We start from the raw sequence: 22,795 nt of genomic DNA, 5'->3' as shown, positions 1-22,795 counted from the left end.
AAAAGCCAGATGTGTCAAGGAGAATGACAGCCGATTATCACCCACATAATTAGGTAGTGATTCCAATCACAGCTGCAGTTCCAGATATGGTATCTCCCCTGGAGAAAATTAGCACAGGTCCTGACACCTGGTATCCTGCTATTGAAACAGCAATGCATCTCCTTTCCTATCTCTGCCAGTCAAAGAAAACATAAGCAGTTTTTCATCATGTGATAAATACAAGAGTGCATCTTTTTTATTTTATTTCAGAATTGTACCAACATTCCAGCTTGCTTTCCTAAAATATTCCAGAATAGATCCATGCATTGTCTTGACACTGCACATAATGCCATGTTGGTACATTATGTTCTTGACCGTGTGATTATTCCACGATGGACAGGATCTCTAGAACACTAACAGAAATGGTGTTTCAAGGAACACACACACACACATACATATTGTATATGTATATATGTATGTGTTTACAGGTATCCAAACAACTAACTTGGATTTTAATGGTTTGGGCCTTGGTAACTTGACAGCCTTCTAATTTTGAGTTGAATTCAGAGCAAGGGAATTAGTATAACAAATTCAGGTTACTGCACAAAATCCCTGGGCAAGCAGGCCGTATTGCACAGGGATCCATTATGACTGAGCGTGTCTGTGTTAGAGAGATAATTCTCACGGAGCCTTGAGGAAGCACAGTGACAGCATAGGAGGCTCCAACCACAACCTCAGGAAGCAAGGCCGCACTCCCTTCCCTTGTTTAATTATTCTCCATTTGAAATGTTGTGTTTGAAACTCACTGGGCCTTCTGGGGTTTGGTTGAGATTGAATCACTCTACATGAGTGTGATAAAAGATGGTCACTTTCCAATCCCTAGGACGTGTGAATGTGATATGTGAGTGACAAAGTACACTTTAGTTGTTACGATGGTGTTAAATTTTTGAGATGGAGAAGTATCCTGAAGTATACCAGTGTGGCTCCAATATTATCACACAGTCTTATAAGAGAAAAACAGGTGGAATAAAGTCACACAAAAGACATGTGAGAAACAGATGGGTGAAGGTATGGGACAATAGTAGACAGTGACACTATAAAGAGAGAAAGCCACAATGGGTAAGATATTAGACTATTCCCTAAAGCCTTCAGAAAGGATATAGTGCTTCTAGCACTTTTGTAACTGTGCTGATTGCAGAGCAATAAAAGGTATACATTTTATGACTATCACTCAGTTCTAGGTTGCTACATTTGTTAATAGGAAATATGAGGTATAAAATGATGGCATATGCTCAACTACTCATCACACTGGCTATAATTTAATTCATCAAGATAACTACCTACACTCAGAAAACAATTTGAATACAGGAACATAAACAAATTATAAACTTGATATGCACCAAGGTATGGAATATTACAATGCAAATGATGCTTAGGAGTCCATGAGCCATTTCTGAAGGCTGAAGAAACTCAAGCCAATGTCACGGAACCCTGCACCACAAATTCTTTTGTTTTTCAACTTCCCTTTGCACTCATACCTGTGGTGCCAGCTCAGAGTTAACACAAGAAAGCAAGCGAACACACATTCTGCTGACACTAGCCATACCCAAATGGTTCCTTCTTGGCAGATCCTCTCAGAGGCAGAGCGGAAAGAGACTGGAGAAAGAAATCAGCTGTTGAGTGACACTCCCTGTTGTTTCTGTCTACAAAGAAAAAGAGGCCAAGGTAGGGATTCTTGAACATTCGTAGTAATCAATGATCTGTGTGCACTCATAGGCACTAAAAGTATAGATTTTTATACATACTTATAGGAACTGTTATTGTTGTTTATTTGGTTTTTTGCGGGGAGAGGCAAGGTGGCATATGAATTTGAACATCCACAAAAATAGGAAACAAGTGGGGGAAAAGGCCTCAGAGGAAAGGGTGTGGGTATGTGTGTGTGTGTGTGTAAGGAGGGGTTGTTCGGTTTTCAAGGAAATAGCTATCAGGAACACTTGTTGTATCAAAAAGCACAGTTCCCCCAGCTTTTGGCAACTGTTTATGTGGTCTTGTGTTACACTACTAGAGGAAAAGCAGCCAATGGCTGTTGGATACTCTGGCCCCAACTAATGTCAAATTTGAGTTAACTATACCAATGTGCCACCATAGTTGCCTATTATTATTATTATTTTCTTTTTCTTTCTTTTCTTCCTTTTTTTTTTTTTTAAGGAACTGAAGAAGATGGGGAACTTTGTCCTGAAACACCACCATGACCCCTAGTAGTGTGGTTTTGGGGGTGCTGCAGATGGCTTTGGAAAAGGGGCGTGAGGATGTATTGGTGTGCACCTAGCTGAGGCCATATTTGACAGGGAAGGAATGATTTCTGAAGTTTTCCACAGACTGAGTGACTGCACTCACAGGTAGGCAAGGGAGCTGAGTGGGAGTGGTTTAGAAGGGGGAAACTGAAGGTCATGTCCGTCAGGCCAAGGCACCTGCCCATGTGGAAAGTCTAGGTTGGGATAAGTAGTATTACCCATCATTTGCTGGCACTCTCAAAAGCTGGGACTGGGGTGCGTGCCTGGCTGGGCTCAACCACAGTACCAGTCTGCAGGTGTCGGAGCAGGGGTGTGCCAGAACAGGCTGGGCAGCAGCATTCACCAGAATATGAGAGAACTGGATCTGGGGGCAGATGTTATAGTGTGTGTGTGTGTGTGTGTGTGTGTGTGTGTGTGAGAGAGAGAGAGAGAGAGAGAGAGAGAGAAAAAGAATTTGCCTCTGTAGAACTTCAGTACTTACTGATTTGCATAGGGATCTGAAATGGTGACAGGCCAAGACAGATCTGACCACTGGACTTACCTGACAGGAACCAATCTGATACTCATAGGTCTGTGGCTGGAAGACAGCCTGGTGGGGTCAGGATACAGCACCAACTGGCAAATGCAAAAGCCCGGACTGAAGGCAGACCATGCCATGCAGGGATGATGCTCGTGCTAGCATCTGTGAGATCTGGAGTTGGGAGTGGGACTGAGAAAGAACCTGGAAACTCCCCTAATAGTGTGCAGCTCCCTCTGGTGAACATGGAAGCAAGGGTTGGGGTTGGCCAGGTCAAAACATATTTTAAATGATATTCCAGAAATATTAAAAAGCACAGTCCCAAGATATATAAATGACAATTACCACAAGTATATGCCTTTTTTTCCAGACTCTACACTGCTGACAAAATGGCCTCATGTACAAAGCAGTAAATGAGGCCAGGATGGAACATGGACATGAGGTTAACATTGTGGGCTTTCTCTCATCAAGGTTATTCCGATTATGAATGCTGCTGAGTGTACAACATGCCTGAAGCAGAAGTCAAGGTCTAATCCCTGATTTGCTTCCGATTGCTTGGCAGAAATTGGTGAACATTTTCTGAATTGCAATTACATAACTCATCTTTTAGGAAACACCGAGAGGGAATTTTATCCCATAGCAAGCAGCTTAACTTTTGCTAGGATTTCACATAGGAAACATTGACTCTGACCCCTGGACAAATCTTAAAAGGAAGGTGATTTGACAATAGATTCACACTCAAAAGTTAATTGCCTTTTATGTTCCATAACCAAGATAAGAATCTTGATGGAAGAGTGGAATAACATGCCGAGAGCTGACTTACAACCCCTGCAAAGTGGGGATGTCATTACATATGATACAGCAATTTCAATACATCAACAGCTGATGTAAGTTGTTTCCATAATCGGATGCAAAGGTCTGGGAACCATGGATTAGAAATGACATACCAATTATATGATTACTCCCAAGTAATCATTTGGATTTGGACTTTTGGCATATATATAATTTAATATTGAGTTGGCTTGAAAGTCTTTGCGTCCAGTGCAGGAATACTTATGCTGAGAAAATTAGATTCTGTTGAATTACAAATGTGTGCCTATCTCCTGGCCAAGTTGGCTTGCTCTTGTACTATAGTGAGCAGAGATACAGTATAAAATATTTTAGGAAAGTCCTCGTCCAGTCATCAGAAGAATCTTCTTTTCTGATACATTTTAAAAAACAAGGCCTTCTTCAGAACTCTAGGTAATTGCTGTCACACTTACATGATAATAATCCTGGCCTGCGAAATAGAAGGTGATGGCTCATTTTGGGGTCCTTGACACCAATATATGAGACCTAAGAACAGTGGGGCCTGGCTTCAGCCTGGACTAACCCTGCCTGCTCTAAGAAAATGAAGAGTGAGCCAGCCAACTAAATTTTTCTCTACTTTTTGAATAAAAGGGCATAAATTGACTAACATAGGTCATTAGAGCAATGGGAATGCAGATGGCAAAGAATGGGAAAGCAATGTTCGTATGCTCACTTGAAAAGTATTTGTAGCTATAGGTTATAAAGCAATTCATCAATAATTAAGAACAACCAGATGTTAGAAATGTCCAATGAATTAAATACATACTTTATAGAAGATAACTGCAAGTGTTGAACTCAACTGTCGAAATTTTTAAAATGCTAGCATTTTCTCACAGATGTGTTTCAGGACCAATATTTTGTTTTCTATATCTTGTAGAATGAGTATTCTGCTTAATTTTGGGGGTACAGGTCATTCCCTTTTCCATGCTCAATGCTTATCATATGGCTTTAAAACCAGTAAGAGTGCAAGAAGGATTATTGGCCAGAGATAAATTATTAATTAAAATGAATGACTGAATCACTCTAATTTGTATTTTTTGTCACTTTTTCATAGTCAAAAATTCACTTAATAGTATAAGTAAAAAAAAAAATCAACAATTGACTTCTTTGTGAACTCTTGATTTCTCTTTGGTTTGGCACATTTCAGGTCACCTTAATATAGATAAAAATTAAAAACAGTGAAAAGCCTACTTGGTTAATGAAGGAAATGAATTTGCATCCTGAAAATAAATTTATCTTTAGTAATGAAATTTAATTCAAGAAAATATAACTCCATGAAGTAAATGGGCTATCAATTGAATATCAAATAGCTTGTGAACTTGATCACTATGCATAGAGCCATCCAAAGTGCCACATCTGGCTTTGAAATGTGTGGTTCTTCCTGCTAAATAAATTTGATATATAAAAAATAATTTTCCATGACAAATACCAGCATTGTGGCATATCAGGAAATGTCACCACCTGCTACACTGCATTCCATGTGAGGGCAAATTCATGTCCTAAATGTTCCACTTCCAATCTAGATTCAAGCTAATGGTCTGTGAAAAGCAGTGCTTGATGTCCCCGGTTCTTACTCCTGGCTTAGGCCTTGCCCGGACCTAGAGCAAGGTGTATGGGGAGTGAAGCAGTAGATGGAAGACTTCTCCCTATGTAACCCTCCCTCACTCTCTCTGGCTTTCAAATAAATGAATGAATCTAAAAAGAAAAAAGGTACGAGATACTTAAACCTAGTAATATCTATGATTGTATTAAGAACAACAATTTACATAATAATAATATAATAAACATAATATATCATAACATAATAATAATTTTCATGTGATCTTATTACTCTCACCATGTGACTTCACTGTTTTGCTGTTGTTAATACTTTTCTTAAAAAAAAAATCTATGTCAAATTAAGCTACAAGTAAAATATTTCCAAATCTGCCACATCATACTTACATATATACTTTTTGCATTATGACATCATCAAATAGGAAACCACAAAAACAATCTTCAAATGTAAAAATGATGGAGGTCTCCAAGATCATGCAGATTCTTCTCAACCACATGCAGCACATGTTAATGGAGCAGTATTCTATGGAGGATGAATTTTATCAAGAATGTTTCATTCTCTGCTATAAGAAAACTCAGTCACTTAACAAAAAGAAGCTAATTTCTATTGCACTCATATAATAAAATGTGACTACCATATGGTGAATAAAACATGATTTAAATTATGTTTTGGCAAGATAATAAAGAATGCAGATCAAACAGGCCATGCATGAAGAGAGTAGACTAAATGTCATTGTTGCGTGTGACAGATTAGGTGTCAGAGGAACACACAGACTTTACACAAAAAATATTAGCTAGATATCCTAAAGCACACCTCACAGACAATACTCTCAATTCATTGCAATATTTTAAATGGGATCATTTATCAATATGCTTGACAAGGAACTAGGGATTACAGATAGAAATGGAATCCAAACACTTCAATAAATATAAGACCAGTTTTAAGATTTATTTATTTATTTATTTATTGTTAGAAAATCAGATATACAGAGAGAAGGAGAGATAGCAAGGAGGATATTCTATCTGCTGATTCACTCCCTCAGCAGCCACAACGGCCAGAGCTGAGCCAAGCTGAAGCCAGGAGCCAGCAGCTTGCTCCAGGTCTCTGCAGGGCCCCAAGGCTTTGGGCCATCCTCTACTGCTTTCCCAGGCCACAGTCAGGGAGCTGGGTGGGAAATGGGGCTGCCAGGATTAAAACCAGTGCCCATATGGGATCCTGGCACATGCAAGGAGAGGACTTTAGCCACTAGGCTACCTCGCTGGACCAAAGACTCATTTTAACAGAGTCTCAAGCACTAAGCCAGACTTTTAATCCGTTGATGTTTTCTTTAGAGTATCTATGACAGTATAGTAAACATCCAAGCAAACAGCTTATAATAGATCAGTTTTATTTAAATCTTTGTTTTTCATAAGTCCAAATTATATCTCTAACTTGATTTTTATAAACTGGTCACAACAATTATATTCTTTGATTAATCTTGATAGAAAGTCTGGTGGTCTTCTATCAGAAGAAAAAATATTTAGCATACATAGTCTACTGTGGTAAATGAGTATTAAATTATTTTATTTGTAATATGAAAAAGGGCAGGAATTAGACCCAGATAAAGAGAAAAAGAGAGAGAGCAATAAAAAGAGAACGAGGCCGTGCGAGCCCTAGCTTCTGCTTTGCTTTTCGTGTGCCTACAACAGGTAGGCTGAGTAAACAGCAGCCCGGAAGTGAATAGTTTGGAGCTCCCATGCGGATAGCAGGGATTCAGGCACTTGAACGTGCAGCTGTTGTTTGCCAGGGCGCTCGTTGCTGGAAGATGGAATTTCAGGCAGAGCTGTGATTCCACGCAGACACGCTGACATGGGATCCATGTGGCCCACGTGGCATCCTGATCACTGCTGCAGAAGCCTCATCTCATGTCTGTTATGACCTGATTCCCATCTTCGCAATTTTAAGTCATTTCTTCAGGTCTTTGAATATCATTTTCAATTTCTATGTTGAGAAATAATAAAAAAAATAGGAAACAAAAAGGAGAAGGTCATGCAGAGATAAATCTTTCCTTTTTTGTAAGGGAAAAGAAAATTAGTAGTAAAATAAACTTGAACCAATAACTGCTTCGATCCAGACAACACTTAAAATCCAGCCGTTACTTGCTAACCTTTCTTTAGTTAGAGGCACCTGCTCCAGAGAGATTCAGGCTCTTCAGTGCCTTACACATAATGCCCAACAAGCAAATCCGTGATGCTTTGAGTTGATTCTGAGTTTTAAATAAACAAAATGAAATGATTTAAACATGACCGAGATACAGTTTTCTTAGAGTTACTCTATCCTAGATGAATATTTCCGTTTGTTTCAGCAAACGTCTTTTATCTGCCTTTTTCTTATGTCCCCTTCACCTTCCCTACTATGGCCACAATTTTGCTAACCAAGGACTTCGATCCTTCCCTCAATTAAGTAGTGTAGACTGATAATTGCTTTCCTCTTTCAAAATTCCCAGCGAGCCTCTGAAATGTAAGACTCTCTTCTGATACAAGAAACTTAGACATTTATTATTTTCAACATTCAGGAAGGTGAAAAATTGAGTACTTAGAAGCAAGATTAGCAAATGAATGGGATATTGATCTAAGGAACAAACATGCAATATCTCCTTCAACAGACTTCCAGTGGAGAACGTGACTGCTTCCACCCTCTCCCTCATTCCAGGAAAGTTTGAAACAGTGCCAGGAAGAGACTAAACCAAGTGACAACAGGATCAAGTGTGGTTCTGTTCAGCCTAGAATGAAAGGTACTAGTCTCTCCAGCCTTTTGAGAACCAAAAATCTGTTTGCAGTTCATGAGTAACTTGCTTTTAATTAAATTTTATTTAAATAAATAGCCACCTGTAAGTTGTGCCAACTTGGACTGGTCTGAGCAGAGCTAAAAAATAAAACTTCCTAAGTGTGACTCATCCTCTGGTAACAAAGGTAACTATTTCAACTCCTTGTACTTGAATAAAGACCATTCTTATATTAATATTTTGCATCAATATCCTGACTTACACATTTTTAGTTTTCATCATGCAGTGCCATCATGTGATGGAGAATGAACTAATTAATGTGTGTGTGGGCTGTTTTGTAGAGTAAACTTTAGATAGGAACAAATGGAAAGCAATATAAAAAAAGACTTTTGTACTTGTGCTTTTGCTTTATTTTGCTTCCATTCTCAGCAGAGCTTTAACCCAAGTTTTCGGAGAGTAAGAACATGTCCCCAAACATCTTCCACCTTCTCCTCTCCACTGTAAGATTGTTATATAAATCTATTGCCAAGGTGACCTGCAAAGCCATAACTTACTGAAATGAGCCCTCAGAGTCTTGCTCAGGATCGGGAGCCCACAATGAAAGATTATTGATGTTTTCAGCAGAAAAGCTGTCAATTAGATGTACAGTTTGCCATAACAGCTCCAGGGCATAAACCTGAACTCCACTGTGAATTTACTGGATCTGCGCTGCAGCCACAGGCCAAGCACACCACTCCCCACTTGCTTTAGGAGATCCAGGTGTTCATTTAACTTGGACACACGCCGGAAACTGGATTGGAAGTGTGATGTATTTTGGCCTTAGATTAGCTTGGAGTTAAGTATGAAATCTACTGTTTTTTTTTCTGTCTATTTTTGAATAGAAATGATACACATCCAATGTAAATAGTTTAGAGCACATGAAAACACATAGGCAACATCAGAGTTGTTTGTAATTCTACAACACAGTAATGGTGACTGTTCTATTTTCTCTCTAAATTGAGGAAATTGTTACTTTCATTAGCTCAGCTTTTTATAAAAGCATATGGGAGTTTTTAAAGAAAAGGAATTCTTTTCCCATTTTTTTGTCCGGCTCTCCCATTTCTCACTCATGCTTCTTAACACTCTGCCATCTGGTTCCTTTCCTGTAAATCCACTGAATGCTTGCTGCCAAGGTCATCGATGATTTCTTGGTCACAAATCTGGATGGACGTGTTTCAGGCTTTATCTGACTTGAATTCTCTGCAGCAGTTCAGAGTCCTGTCCTGCCACCAAGGGAAGCTTACCCAAGCTGCTGAGTCACACTGCTCTCCAATCATTGCTTAAGCCTGAGGCTAAACTCGGATAAAATTTTGTGCCAAGAACGAATCTTTTGCTCAGTTGCCAATTCATCACACACACACATACACACACAGACACATTCTGAATGGACCAGTTTACCATTTTGTGTTAGAATGCTTGTGGAAAAGTTACATTAAAAATTAAATTTATTTGGTTAAAAAGTTTGAGCTTCATGTATAGACTTTTCATAAAAATGTGTTTTCCACGAAACTTTTGAAATCCCCCTGTATTTATTTTCATTTTCTGTAAAACATGTTATTAATACCAGTCTTGTCAAATTGGTTCTTCTGTTTCTACTGTTGGCTTCTAAATGACATTTTAAAACAACACTTTGAACTGATTTGAATATAACTATGATTTATAGTTAAAGGCATGAATGTGTTAAAGAGTTTGGCTTCTGGGAATCCTTGCTTCCTCATTGTTATATTTCAGAATTCATTGTTCTGTTTTGTTTGAATTTTTGTGAGCAATGCTATTTTAATTAATATTTTAAATTTAGATTATTATTATCTAATAATAATAATTAACCTCCTTTTGTATATGTATGTGCATTATTTTTATGTTTTGCATCACTATGGTAGATAGTAGGCTGGAGTGAAATAAATATTCACTATTCTTCAAATTTAAAATTATCAAAAGGAGAGGCCTCCTTCTGAGGAATTTCTCTTATCTCTTGTCATATTTCTTTATTTGTTCTTTCTTTGGCAACCATCAAACATTTACCATGAAAACACTGAGCCCCTGTGAGTCATGCCGTTTGAATTCCTCTGTTTGGATCTAAATAAAGCTGCCCCATGGGCCATTAGGAAAAGTCAAGGGCATGTTCTTCTCCAGGTATCTTTATGTCATTTTCTGTGAGAAGGTGAGATGCTTCTTCATTCAGAAGCAGTTTTCGAAAAACTGTTTTGCATAAACTCCAAAGAGACTTTAGCAAGAAGAATGACGATAACTTGTGAGGCCTGGGACTACGTTGTTGCAACACTTGGATCCAGGCCTCTGCATCTTATGTGGTTTCCTGGATACACATTCTGCGATATAGTCAGGAAGTCCAGTACTTGGGTTTCTGATTTCACTGCATAAACCGAGTGGAATTCTCAGCTCCCGATGTTAGACTGGCTGAGACCTCTGCGGCTGTAAGCATTTGGAGAGTGAAGTAGTTAAGGAAAGGCCTTTGTCTCTCACTTTCTCTTGTCACTCTACCTTTTATATACATGAAAATAATTATTTTAAATGCTTAAAATAAAAACAAGAAACTGGGGCTGACATAGTGGCATAGCTTGTGGATTTGACATCCCATAAAAACACCAGTTCAAGTCTCAGCTGCTTTATTTCTGATCCAGCTCTTTTCTGACGGCCTGGAAAAACAGAAGAGGATGGTTCAAGTCCTTGGGCCTCTGCACCCACAAGAGAGACCTGCGAGAAGCTCCTGGCTCTTGGCTGCAGCATGGCTGACCTCTAGCCATTAAAGTCAGCTGGAGAATAATGAGCGGGTGCAACACCTCTCTCTGTCTCCCTTTTGAAATCTGCCTTTCTAATCGCAATACAAAAATCTCCTTAAAAATGGGAAATGCTCTTAAAAATTACTTTTTAGCCCTATCACTCATGTATGTCATTATTTAAAACTACTTATTTATGGCATCGGATTAAAGAATAAGAGAAGTGGAATAAAGTCAGAGAACTCATAGTTATTGCCTTAAACCCCACATCTCACAATGGCTAAGTTGTACCGATTGAAATGCTGGAGCCAGAAACACAGGACAAACCTCCTACATGGTAGGAGACCAATGCTTGAACCCTCACACTGCCTCTCAGCACCTGTGCTAAGCAAACTGCTTGCACCAGGAGCCAAAAGTTAGTGTGACTCCTAGGCACTCTGACATGGGGCATGGATCATTCTGAATTTTAAAAACTGTTTGATTATAACTTTAAGTTAGATTAGAGTTCTCAGTCCCATGGACATGAAGAAAAGTACAATGCTAAAAGATGAAATGAAAAAAGCATTATGTTGTCATTAGCCAAAACTGTTTTAAAGAAAGATAGTAAGACAAATTCAAAGGCAAAGCCCAATCTACGAATGTAAAGTCACCAATACTTGAAACTTATTTCCTTACTCTGTGTGACTCACAAGTTTCTGAGTTTGTAGTGGAAAACAAAGATTTAAACTGAGATATTCAATTTTTAGATATATAAAATTTAGTGAATTGGGGAATATAATGAAACAGGAATATGAATTTTTGGTTGATAATCAGTTTTTCTTAATCTAAATTATATAATTAGGAATGGCTATATCTGATATTATGTTCCCCAGATGGCTGCAACAGCCAGTGTTAGGGCAGGCCACAGTTAGGAGCCAGGAGCTTCTTCCATGATTCCTACATGGGTTCCAGATGCCCAAACATATTAAAGTTATCTTCTGCTACAGTTCCCAGGTATATTAGCATGGAGCTGGACCAGAAGTTGATCAGCTGGAATATGAACCTGTTTCCACATGGGATGCGGACATTGCCAGCTGTGGCTTTATCCACCTTCCCCATACCAGCCCTTATTTGTAATTTTTTTGGAATCAGTTTTCTTCCAGTCATGCAAATGAAAACCAGGAACTATCTACTGAACCAAACATACGCCAATACTACATACACATTGCACAAACACACACACAATGACACACATGTACACACGCACACAAGATATTAACGAAAGCTGCCAAGTCAAAATTGATCCAGCTACAAACATGATATTAATTCACTAAAAAAGGAGTGTGAAGTAGTGTGTATGTAAAATGGAGAATCATATTATGTTGAGAAGATATAGGAGGTAGGTAATGAAGACAGAGGCGTAAAGATTGTTATGCAGAGTAGTCATGAAGAAACACAAAAGGATATTTTGTGGAACAAATGACAGGAAAACTGAAAAACTCTACAATGCATAATTTAACTATGCCTCCAGAGGATTTAATTTTCTTCAGCAAATCTTGACTTTTAAATATATTTCTCTTGACTTGTGATTCTACATTGTGCCTATATCATGTTTCTTGTTCATGTAAGAAAATCTTTCCAAGCAGCTGTTCATTCTGTTCTTTAATTTGAAGTTGTGGCTCTAGGGCTCAATATACAAATCTAACTATTAAACACATTTGCACCTGTGAAATCTAGAAAATCCCATCCAAACATATCTACTTTTTATGTGAAGAAGCAAGAATTAAACAAATCTGAAATATGCTTCAAATACACTTTATAGCAAATAAATATTTTTTTATTGCAAGAAGCATTTTTGAGACAGTTTGCTTCAAATAACAAAAACAATATGGACAAGATGAATTTTTGTATGGGTTTTTCTTCAAAGCCAAATACATTTTCATGATGAACTACACATATGTATGATATTGTTTAAGGCTTTTATATCTTATTAGATTAATATAGAGACTTTGATTCTAAGTACATTTGTTTACGTCAAACTTTGTTCCCACAATTGTTTGTCTCAGTCCATCTATGCTGCTATAACAAAATATGTTGGACTGGGTAATCCATAAGCAACACACATTAATTTTGTCACAGTGTAGGAACAGGAGCTCCAAGACTGGGAAAGGACAGTCTCTCTGCCGCCAAGTTCTAACTTGTTGCTTCATCTTGCAGAGCGAGAGGTGCTATGGCCTCACATGGCTAACAGGTTGGTGAACACAGAAAGGAAAACTCTGCAGCAAGCCCTTTCCTGGGCATTTCACGCCAGCACTCAGGATGTAGCCTTCTGACTCAGTGACCTCCTAGGTGTCCAATCTTGTAACATTGTTGCACTGCGATTAATGTTCCATATGAAGTTGGAGAGAGCGCCATCATTTCAGACATATTTGCTCTATTATACACCTTTTGTGGTTGTCCCACGGTTCTTTAAAAATTCTGTGCATGATTTTGACCATCCTCTTCTCTTTGACATTCAGTTTTAGAACCATTTAGTACCATAGCCCAAATGTCAGAGTACTTGCTCAGACCTTTCTACTGACACTATTATGTTTCAACGTCTAGAAATCTTTGCTTTTAGATTTCAATCTTCATTTACATTATCTACGTGGTCACATATATTGCCTACTTTTTCTATCCGATTGCTTATAATTTTACACTTGATCTTTTAAACAAGTTTATTTTAAATTGCTTTTTTAAAAAAAATTGCAACATTTTTGCCACCTTTGATTCTGGTCCAGATGATTTTTCTTCTTTCTAAAGTTTCTTTCAACTGATTTTGTTTTCCCTTTCAGAATGCGTTATTTCTTTCTGTCTTCATTCCCTCCTTTTTTCTTTGTTCCTTCATTCCTTCCTTCTGGTCAGACTTTATAGATCAAAGGAAAGGAATAGTGGTAATCAGGAATTCCCAATATTTAGAGATAAGGTAGTGGTGAATTGTAATGGAAGGGAGGCATTTAGATGTCCTATGCATGGTTGTTCATCTTTCAGTCATGTTGGGCCCTCATTTCTGACCATCAGCAGTATTTGTCAGTTCTGCTACCCCTAGTTGGGACAAGTAGAGTAGAGGGAGCTAGCACAATGCCACACTTTCACCAACAGGTAAGCTCTGGTAAGACAGTTTATTTTGAATGATGACGATAATAAGGAATATAACTGTGGTTTGTTTTACAATGCTTTCAATTCTCTAAATCAAGAATGCTTTGACACCACAGCCTGCTAGAGTTTCGAGAAGTAAAATTTATCAAAATATGGTCATGCGTCAACTGAGATGGTCCTACTTCTTCTTTGGAGTCCTTTACTCACAGCCTTTTCCTGCCGAACCCTCCAGCGGTACGCAATCCGGGTTTTCTTAACACAGACGTGGCTGCGGAGGTGGCCTCTGCTCAGCAACTGTGCCCTCTGTATATCCGTGCACCTAACCAATGTTTGGGAGAAATGACTACATCATTTGGGCTTTATAATATCTGTGTTTATCTTTCTTGTTTCATATATACCTATAGTTTGAGTTTAATGATTCTTAGCAGCTATACTGGCATTTAAGACAAAAATAAATTTTTTGCCTAAAAAAACACATCTTTCAAACATATTTTATGTGCTCTTTTTTCTAAATTCCAACACTGAGTCTGGGTTGCTGTAGCAATACTAACTCTATCTTCCTCATGTAACTAATTAAGACACCGTGGCAGACTTGACAACTGATTTTTGCAACTTCCCAAAGGGCACAGAACCCTGGTGCTCTGTGGTCATCCTGGTAGGACTAGAATATGTGTGAGAATTGCTGGTGATATTTGCTGAGTTTATCTAATTCAATACGATGTGAGAAGTGCTTTCACAGTCATGCTTTGCACAGGCCTCGGGACTCATGGACAACATGTGTTTTGTTCGTCTGCAGGCCTGAGTTCAGCTAGCCAGGGTGGGGCTGGGGAATCCTGCATTGCGACAAAATGGGTTAAGCTGCCACTCTTGGTGTTTGTTCTTGTGGGTACCAATTTGCAGCCTGGCTGCTCCACTTTGGCCCAGCTCTTGTTAATGAGCCTGGGAATGCCATAGAAACTGGCTCAAAACCTTGGGCACATGCAATCATGTGGGAGACTCAGATGAAGCTGCTGGCTCCTGGCTTCAGCCCTGCACAGGCATGGACATTAGTATTATGAAAATCACCTTGGGGTTTCTTAGCTATAGCTATGATTAAATTTGTAAAGAATACTTTTGTGTTTATTATTAAATGAGCTTGTGATTTAAAAATGTATTTATATTTAACAAAAAAGTAAAAAATTGAAAGTAATACAACTATGAGAATTTATGAAAACATTGCATGAAGTATGATAAATTATGATTTGTTCACTCTCATATCATTGACAAAACACACCTTTAGATAGTCAACATAGTAAATGCTATTACATTTCTTAATTAGTTTATATGATTTTTTAAAAACAGAAATTACTTTTCTTACTAGGTATGAACTTTCTGATAGAATGAAGTAATAAATGCTGATGACTCTAATAAATTTTAACATTCTTCATTTTAAATTTTATTAACAATAACACATATTTATGAGTTACTTTGGGTATTTGGATAATGTATCTAATGTCTACTAATTATAAAGATTAATCGCGTCCCCTTTTGACATTATGTAAAATAGAGTGATACAATTTGTCTTTTAACACAGATTTCCTTAAAGAGACAGTATCTACATGAGAAATTCTTGTAGATAATCATACTATACTTTTAAGTATATTTTATATATAATTCAGAAAGTTTAAATTTATTTTCTTTTTTCTATTAAATCCTTTCTTTTTAACTTTGTACTTTATTTGTAATTTGATTGGCAAAGTTGTACAGGAAGAAGTAGGGCTGAAAGTACTGCCTGTGATGCTGGTATTGTATACTTGAGTGCTGGTTTGAGTCCCAGCTGCTCTCCTCTGACCCAGAGCTCTGCTTATTTGCCTGGGAAGGTAAAGGAAAGGGATTCAAGTTCAGGTTCCCTACTTTTCTTACGGGAGACCACAATTAAGTTCCAGGTTGAAGGCTGCTGTCTGTTCCAAACATGACACTCAGGTGAATTAATGAATGCAGCATCTCTCTGGCTCACTCTCACTCTTCTCTTTTGCTCTGTACATTTCACGCTTTTTCTCCATCTACCTTACCAGTAAACGGAGAAGCAAAAAGAAGCAAATAAACTATTGCAGGAAGCTGTTTTTCTCTGATCAGAGAATCTTCATCTGCCACCAAACTGTCGCTCCAGGTTTCCATAACAACGTAGGATTAGGTAAGTAAGAACAGCTAAATAAACTAAGTTATTATCCCCCTGGAATTATTTAAGATGACTGTCACTGATCCCATGATTGCTTACTTATATTACTACACATAATAAGACTAAGTGTTTATATGCAGCATTAGAATCTAATATTCATAGTTTCCTTTCACCATAATTCAGTGTAAGTGGGCGGTTAGATGTCATACAACCTGTCAAATAAACGCCTTTGAAATGTTACACTTTTCAATAATGTATGCAGAATTTGATTGCATTTTAAGGAGTAAAGAGCATGAGTGGAAGACGGATATGAAATATATGTAAATTTTACTTATACTTGTAAATAGCAAATATTGTGCCCTAAGGAAAAAATTATGTAGAACATAATAAGAATTTGGACATATGCAAGCCGAGGAGAGAAATCTTTCTGGAAAATATGCCTGCTAATGCTAGGTTAATTCTGAAATTCCAGCATTGAGTATTGTAACAGAATAAATTTCATTTGCTTATCTTGTGGTGATTTGCATGGTAGGCTTGGCAAATTAGTGCAGGTAGATATTTAGGTTCCTTTACACCCCAAAGCTTATCAATATAGATTCACTTATTTTTGTGAATATGAGATTTTCCTTAAAATAGTTTCACACGAGAGGGTTGGGAAGGCCAATGGGTGTATGATGATTTTAAATGTCACTAAGGGCCGTGAGACAAATTGTAAACTGCATGTTTGCACTTTCTGCTATACAGGTGTAAGATACAAACAGGCTAAAGTAAGGAACACTATAAAAGCATGAAGTTTTGAGAAATGAATTTCGAATTATTGGAATGTATGCACCTTGTGTTACTCTCCTTAATTTGCTCATAATTCCTACTAATCCTACTATATTTATATAATTTTATTTTTCTGTAATGCAAATATGATTCTATATACAAGCTAAGAATGGGAAAGTAGGAACCTATATTACATTTTTGCTCTTGTCAAAGCCTGACTTTCACAAAATTGTCTTATTTAATTTTAATAAGTAAGAAAATTGCAGCTGTGATTATGCACATGTTTCTAGTTAGGAGGCTCACACAGGACTCAGACGGACAACCCAGTTGCCCTTTCTACCTTAAGACACTTCCTGTAATCATGCGAGCTGTGCCACTTTTGCCAGGAATGCAGTGATTCACGGGTTATGAGGACTAGATCTTGTGTGCTGAGGTCAGCTCGTCTCTGTCCTTAGGATTGACAGGCTCAGTAGTGATGCGTGTTATTGTTGTTCATTCATTTATCTTTTATATGAAAGAATATCTTTACATTGAAATTCATTAATTTTTAAAAAATAGTTATTTACTTGAGAGAAAAAGTGACAGAAAAAGAAAGATGGGGAAAGAGTAAGAGAAAGGCTTTTCCATCTGTTGGTTCATTCCTACCCTACACTGGCCACAGCATGCCGGTCTGAGTCAGCCCAAAGCCGAGGGCTGAGAAATCAAGTCTGGTCTCCTGGAGGAGTGTCAGGCTCCTTGTCCCCCAAAGGAGTATAAAGACCTGAGCACTTGCTGTATCTTTAATTGTCTTCTTGGACACAATAACGGAAATCTGGGTCTGAAGCAGAGTGTGTGGACTTGAACCATCACCCTTTTAAGGGGCAGCCGTGTTATAAGCAAGGCTTAACTTGCCGCGCAACAATGCTGGTTCAACATTAAGCATTATTTTTCCTTCTTGTGGTTTAATCTACCATTTATATTATCCGCAGCCATGCAAAAGGAAGAGTCTACAAAAAGAAGTTTGTACATCGAAATCTTACCTATCTTCAAGAGCTGCTTTGCAGTGTTTATGATCATTTTGAAGACAGGGTTTTGCAAAACAAAATCTCCGAGGGCTACTTAATCCTCCAGGTTTAGTTCAGTCATTTGGCACAAACTTCTGTGTACCTGGGTCTTTACAATGTTCTGCTGTTTCAAACATCTGGTATCCCCTCAGGAGGGTGGGTATTCTGCTCAACCAAGAAAAATCACAGTAGAAAGCACACTTCATTATTTTGTAAGTAAAAATATTAAATGTGTAACTGCATCAAGTTAAACAATCGATTAGTAAATTATGTGTTGTAACTATGTAATTATACTCTATCTAATCATTCCACTTTCATAAAGCCTTCCCAAATGAGGCTTTCTACTTTCCTCTAGCTACAGGATGTACTTTATATTAGAGAATATCAGTTGGAATGAATCTTTTTTTTTGCTTTGCTAATGAATTTCTATTTTTCAATGAATCTTGATATCTCAAACTATCATAGTCCCCTCCTTTTTCTCTTATATTTTCAGAGATGCATGATCAATTTTAATTGACTCTAATTTATTTACATTAAAAAAGATTTCTTTTATCTGAAAGTCAGAAACAGTGAGAGGGAAAGACACACAGAGATACTCCATCCGCTGTTTGACATTCCCAGTGTTTGCGTGGTGAGAGCTGAGCCAGGAGCCCAGGAGCCCCATGTAGGTGCAGGAGCCCAAGGCCGGGCAGTTCTCTACTGCCTTCCCAGGTCCTAACAGGGAGCTGAACTGGAAGTGGAGCAGCCAGCACTAAAATTCACACATTATACAATGCAGTTGCCACCGCAGGGAGTCAGATATGTACACCCCTCAATGGCCCCTATTTACATTTTATTTCAAATAGTGACCTTACTAATCTCTTATGTAATTTCTGTTGCTTATAATTTTAAAATAGATGCTTGTAGACATGAAAAAAATATATATTGTGGTAAAATCTTCAGGCATAAACAGAGAAAAATTTTTTAAGTGTGAACTACAAACAGAAAATGAAAATCAAAAATCAGAGAACAGTCCAATCAATAAAGGGCTTAGATGAGCAATTGCATCCTTGTAACTACTCAGGGCTGTACAATATGAAAACTGATATGTACACAGAGTATAATAGTGGGAATAAAGGTTATTGTAGATACTGGATACTAAATGATGTAAATACGGCTAGCTGGAGAGGGAGTTTATTACCAGCTAAAACACCTCATTTTGAAGGATTTAGATTGATTTGGAGGCTGGTAGATGTAAATGACCCTAAAGCAATTAAGGGCAGATTAAAGAGAAGTCACATAAAGAATAGAAGCAGGATATGCCCTTATAGGTTACGAGAGAGGATAGAAAAGGAAATAAAGAAAATAATAATTACCCAACGAAGGTCAGGGATAGAACACGCACAGAAATATGGCAAGTCTTAATTATTAAGGAAAAGCAAGAAATAAATAATTAAATGACTGAAAATACAGTGTTTAAGGATGTGGTAGAGTGGGACTGTCAGAAAACTAAATTAGGTAACAAACACATTTCTCACAAGGACTGTAACATCTGGGCTTCAGACTGTGTGAGCAGTTTCTGTGTAATTCGGAGAGGTTGGCGCTGAAATTCCTGTGTAGTGCTCTCATTTGCTTTCACCTGCTTTTTATGGAGCATAAAGTGCAGATGGAGAGGAAGGCTACAACACTAACTCCGATGGTGCTTATGTTCAAGTTTACCTTGAAGTCAGACGAGGCCATTGAACTGACTAGAGTGTCTGTCTGTGCTGATCCATTATTGCAGTATTATCAGTGTGCTGGAGAGACAAATAATTATGATGTCCCAGGGCTTTTGGCTGTTCTTGACTGCTTTCATAGGCTACATGCAGGGAGCTGCATGGGAAGCAGGGCCATTGGAATTAGAAGTGGTGCCCATATGGGATCCCTGTGTGTGCAAGGCAAGGGCTTCAGCTGCTAGGCTACTGTGCCAGGCCCTGGCAACTCCATTTCCTATCTACCTTGCTGATAATGGGCCTGGGAGAAGCAATGGAAGCCTTGCCACTCAAGTGGGAGACCTGGACAAAGCCCTGGGCTCCTGGCTTTCGCTGGCCTGGGGCTCATCATTACATCATCACGGAGGAGAAGCATGGGTGGAAAAGCCCTCCATCTGTCTCCCTCTCCCTGTTCCCCTTTGTCTCTGTAAGCTAACTCTGAAATACAAAATAGATAAATACATTTAAAAAATCATAAACTAAATGTGATGTTTCCATGGGTTTTGTAAATGATAATTCCCAGAATTTTATTGCCTTATATCTCAGTATATGTGGGATTGAATATGTACAATGAAGATATAAACAATAGGGATTTATTAGAATATTTCATGTATGAAAAATTACAAGTGAAGCAATATATGTCATTCTGATTACCATGCTGTAGTTTATGGGATAAAAAGAATTAACCATAAATACCTGTGGGATCATGCCATCAGTCAGGGTTAAAGCCAAAGGAAGGCTATGTAACAGAAGTGTAATAGATAAACGTACTTTCAATGAAACCCCCTCAATAAACATTTTAAGATACCTTCTTTTCTCAAAAACATTATATATTATCCCAAAAGACAGAAAGAGAGTGAGGGAGAGAGAGAGAGAATGGCAACAAAAGGCTTGAGTTGGGCCAATCCAAAGCCGGGAGCCAGGACGTTTTTCCAAATCTCCCAGGTCAGTGCAAGAACCCCAGCTCTTCCTCACTTTCGCTTACACTTTTGTGTTGATGTTAATTAATCTGGAAGGTTTTATATGAAATGCTACGTTTGATTATGTTTTGTCGTTTTTAATTCAAAAGCAAAGAGAGACAAGGCTGGGAGGTTGCATACAGAGATTGTTTATTCAGTGCATTTTATTAAACATTAAAATTGCAAGAGTATACAGCTCAAGTAATAGAATGTGGCTACGATCATTTGCTGTTGAAATACAGAGGTCCAAAAAGACTGCTCACTTACTATTTTCCTTCACTTCTTTTTATACATTTAAGTTTCCTTTTATGTTTTTTTTTTTCTGCTTTCTACCACCAAACCCTCCATGACTTTCTTACTGATTATCTCTTCCACTAGATGTCAGCCAAGAAGAGGGAGTGTGAGAATTTTAAAATCAAAATCAGTTACTTTTTAAAGTGTTGAAATAAATAGCTAAATGCAATCAAACTGATCAGGCATAACGATGAAAAAAAAAGGTCTGAAAATTAATATGGAATTAATATTAATAACAGCAGCTGGAGAAAAAATATTTTTCATGGTAATGACCATTCTCTGTTTTATTTTCCTCAGGAAATATTCCCAGACTGCTTAGAATTTTAGTTTTATGTCTAATTTCTAAAACAACATGTATTTATCCTTTGTACATTGAGAACAATTCTAACCGAATAATCAATTTTCTCAAACATAATTGAATGTATAAATTTTGGCTTCTGCCTCCTAAATATGAAAAGGTCTAAGACTGTTTCATTAATTTTTGTTTGTTTATTCCACAGATATTAAGGTAATTTGAGTAATAGCAAATTTTCTAGCAATAATGTGTTGAAGCAGTGACTAAATTAGAATGTGAATGAATGCACGTATGAATGTTGAAATGGAGCTATCCATTTCAAGCTGGAAAACCTTTCCTGCCTATCTTTATTCATTGGAATAAATTTATTTCTCTTAATCAGCAAGGCTATACTGAATATGTGAGGTGAGCATACTATAAGGTTTGTGATTTCTTCATTATACTGGCTATAATTCATGCATTACATTTATATAATGTACATATATATGTATATCACAGATTATTTTCAAAAGCAAATGTTATTGACAGCAGTGGTAATTCATAAAAGATACATTTAAAAGGACCAAACATTACTCCGCATCATAGCATTAATCATGTGGTCCTTGTATGCTATCCATGTTTTAGCATACTGTAGTTCGTTATGTGCTTGGCTAACTTCTCGACCAAGGACATAAAAATTGTGCAGCTGAAGATGACATCACCCTTTCTGCTGCTAGCCCAACTCATGCTGCATGCCCTTGAATTAGCCATCTCTTCTCTCCAGAAAAGTCCATCCTCTTGATTTCATGAAGGTGTCTGTGTGGGGTTGGGAGGCCCCCATGTCACCATAATAAGTCATTCACCAAGTCCGTAGGAAGTTGACTGCTCTGTCATCTATGTTCTACTGCACATTTTTGTGAGCTTTGCAATTTTGTTTAGCAAATTTTATTACAGTTTGCAATGTATAGGCGTGTTTGCCAATAACTGTCAAAGGACCTTGCCAAAGGAGCTTTGAATGCAACTGCAGAATGCTACAGAACAGTGGAAACAAGTTAGACATCTAGCAAATACATCAACTAGATTAATGAAATAATACAGCAGAAATATTGCGTGAGAAAAACAGTTCAAGAGTTGTCATTTAGAGTAATCATTAGAATACTACCAAATCAATCAAGACTTCATTTCTATTAAATCATTTGCATAGAAAACAATAATCAGATTTTCAGAATTGTGCGTGTATTTTATCGCCATGGAGTGAGACTTAGTTAATTAGCTCCATGTTTCTGCTTAATCCTGTTGTTATAGTAGGCTAACTTAATTTTTCTTTGTTTTGCGAACTTGTTCACTTTTCCTCTGAATTCTCTTCTCCATATGGGAAATGTATTTCCTATATCATGTTGTTCTCATCAGAATTCTCACCATTTAATCTATAGAAGACACAAATGTCATTCACACATCAATAATTAAACATTAGTGATTTCCACATCCTTATGTCATGGTCTGTTGTTTTTAAGACTGAGAAAAAAATTTCATACAAATGTTTGTTCCAAAAATTCATTAATTCTTTTACTTGCAATGGTATATAAAGCTTTGAGTAATAGTAGATTCTAGCATTTATCCTTGAGATTTATCCTTGTATATAGCACATCTGCATATTTCCATACATGTATGTATGTGAATTTGTATAACTAATTAGTTTTTAAAACTGAGATTAACT

This window comes from Ochotona curzoniae, unplaced genomic scaffold, assembly GCF_017591425.1.
Source record: "Ochotona curzoniae isolate NIBS_2020 unplaced genomic scaffold, NIBS_Ocur_1.0 contig_2754, whole genome shotgun sequence".
NCBI lineage: Eukaryota > Metazoa > Chordata > Mammalia > Lagomorpha > Ochotonidae > Ochotona > Ochotona curzoniae.
The sequence above is the reverse complement of the archived record's forward strand: the minus strand, read 5'-3'. Positions refer to the sequence as shown.